Genomic DNA, 2495 nt, shown 5'->3' on the forward strand with positions numbered 1-2495 from the left:
GGCTTCGGGAGTGGCCAGGCCCAGAGAACTTTCCACACGCCCGCCCATCGAAATGTGCGCCCGCTGTCCTTCCTTGGTGTGGCCCACGACGAGGTCCTCGGGGGACTGCTATTTGGAATCCTGAACCTGAAGTTTGGCCTGGGGCAACATGGCGAGCCGGGCTCCCAGACTAAGGTGAAGGCCTGGGCACAGGGTGTGGGTCCAGGTTGGGGGGGTCTCCTCACACCTCTAGAACTGGAGTGTTTTCTCTGCCTCTGTCTCTCTCGAAGAGACATGCATTTCAGAGCTGTGCCCCATGGTGGCTGGCTGGAACCCCTGTTGAGCTGTTTGCCAGGCTGCTGGTTGGGTCTCAGCTGAGGGTCTGGCACTTTGCAAACTGCTGGTCCAGGGAGGCCACTCCCAGTGCCCCCCCACCCCTTTCAGGAGGCCTGGGCCTGGCTGGGCTCCTTGTGCCATGGGGGATGGGCGGGGGGCGCCTGGGGCTCTTGTGTCTGCGAGGACAGTCCTGGGGGGACTGCAGTCCGCCTGCGCACAACAGGGCGGCCAGGGCACTGGCAGGTGGGAGCTGCAATAGGAGCTGGGCAGAGCCAGGCAGGAGCCAATCTTGGAGCTGGGTAGGAACCGGACAGGAACTGTGGTTTTAAAAAAAAAGGAAATTAAAAAAAAAAGGAAAAAAAATGTTACTTATTAATACAAAAAAGAGAAGCAGAGCATGACTATGGCACATGCAATGCTGGGGATTGAATTCAGGACTTAATGCCTACAGATCCACTGCCCTAGCCATTTTGCAATTCTAGAGTATAAATAGGTTATTTTATTTTTTTGGTGTTGTTGTCACCAAGGTCTCATTGTCTACCTTTCTTTTTTTTCTTTTCTATTCTTTTCCACTCTTTTTAATTTTTTTTTTTGTGAAGACAGGTGTGTGGCACTGTTTTTTTTTTAAACTCTTTTTTTTTTATTCCCCAGTTTCCCATTTAACAATACAACCCCCACTATTTAATTCATCATTTTTCATGGACCTGTATTCTCCCCACCCACCCATCCACCCCAGAGTCTTTTACTTTGGTGTAATACTCCAATTCCATTTCAGGTTCCACTTGTGTTTTCTTTTCTAATCTTGTTTTTCAACTTCGGCCTGAGAGTGAGATCATCCCGTATTCATCCTTCTGTTTCTGACTTATTTCACTCAACATGATTTTTTCAAGGTCCATCCAAGATCGACTGAAAACGGTGAAGTCACCATTTTTTACAGCTGAGTAGTATTCCATTGTGTATATATACCACAACTTGCTCAGCCACTCATCTGTTGTTGGACACCTGGGTTGCTTCCAGGTTTTGGATATTACAAATTGTGCTGCCAAGAACATATGTGTACACAGATCTTTTTGGATGGATGTGTTGGGTTCCTTAGGATATATCCCCAGGTGGGGAATATATCCTTTTTAAATTTTTATTTATTTTTCCTTTTGGTTTCCCTTGTTGCTTAACATTGTTGTGGTTATTAATGTCGTTGTTGTTGGATAGGACAGAGAGAAATGGAGAGAGGAGGGGAAGACAGAGAGGGGGAGAGAAAGACAGACACCTGCAGACCTGCTTCACCACCTGTAAATGGACTCCCCTGCAGGTGGGGAGCCAGGAGCTCGAACCACGAACCGCGATCTTTCCTCCGGTCCTTGAGCTTTGCGCCATGTGCGCTTAACCCGCTGTGCCACCACCCGACTCCAACTGTCTCCGTCTCTTAACACTTTTTAAATAAGATTATAATATAGTCCTAGCTTTGATAGTACATATACTGAAATTGGCATGATACAGAGAAGATTATCATGGCCCCTGCTCAAGGATTACACACAAATTCATGAAGTGTACCATATTTTTTCAAAAAAGTTTATAAAATATATGTACACATATAAATAATTAAAATCTTTTAAAGATCCAGTTAATGCAAGCTGGGAGGTGGTTCAGTGGTAAGAGGTCTGGATTTGCATGTGTGGGATCCTAGGTCTGTCTGAACCCTGTTTCTACATATGCTGGAGCTCTTTTAAAAGATTTATTAATTAGTGAGGGAGAAAGGGAGGAGAAAGAGAGAGAGAGAGAGAGAGAGAGAGAGAGAGAAAACACTGTAGCATCTGTCTGTAACATGTGATGCTGGTGGTAGAATTCAGGACCTCATGCTTGAGTACAAAACTCCAACCATTGTGCCAGCCTCCAGCGCTGCAGATTGGCTTTTTTGAAAAAAATCATGGTAATATTGTTCTCTTAACTGTACATCTTTTAAGTAACACGAAGACTTTTTAAAAATTTTTCTCAAATATTGTGCCTGGGGATCAATCCCACCCAGAACCTTGCACCTGCATGGGACAGCTGAGAAGCCTCCCCGCCAGTCTACATTCTGTATCCTTTAAGAGAGGGAGACATGCAAAGCACTGCTCCTCTATGCAGGGAGTCCCTCCCATTGCCTGCCTGTGGTGTGCACTTGCAGTGTGGAGGATCAGACC

At 46.1% G+C, this 2495-nt stretch overlaps 1 non-coding gene across 1 annotated transcript; it reads left to right on the plus strand.

Moving 5' to 3' along the window:
• The first annotated feature begins 1768 nt into the window (after window positions 1–1768).
• LOC132536235 (U6 spliceosomal RNA) lies at window positions 1769–1875 on the plus strand. Its single transcript, XR_009547893.1, has one exon. It is a non-coding gene; the product is annotated as a U6 spliceosomal RNA (small nuclear RNA).
• The last annotated feature ends 620 nt before the right edge of the window (window positions 1876–2495 follow it).

This window comes from Erinaceus europaeus, assembly GCF_950295315.1.
Source record: "Erinaceus europaeus chromosome 6 unlocalized genomic scaffold, mEriEur2.1 SUPER_6_unloc_9, whole genome shotgun sequence".
Classification (NCBI taxonomy): Eukaryota; Metazoa; Chordata; class Mammalia; order Eulipotyphla; family Erinaceidae; genus Erinaceus; species Erinaceus europaeus.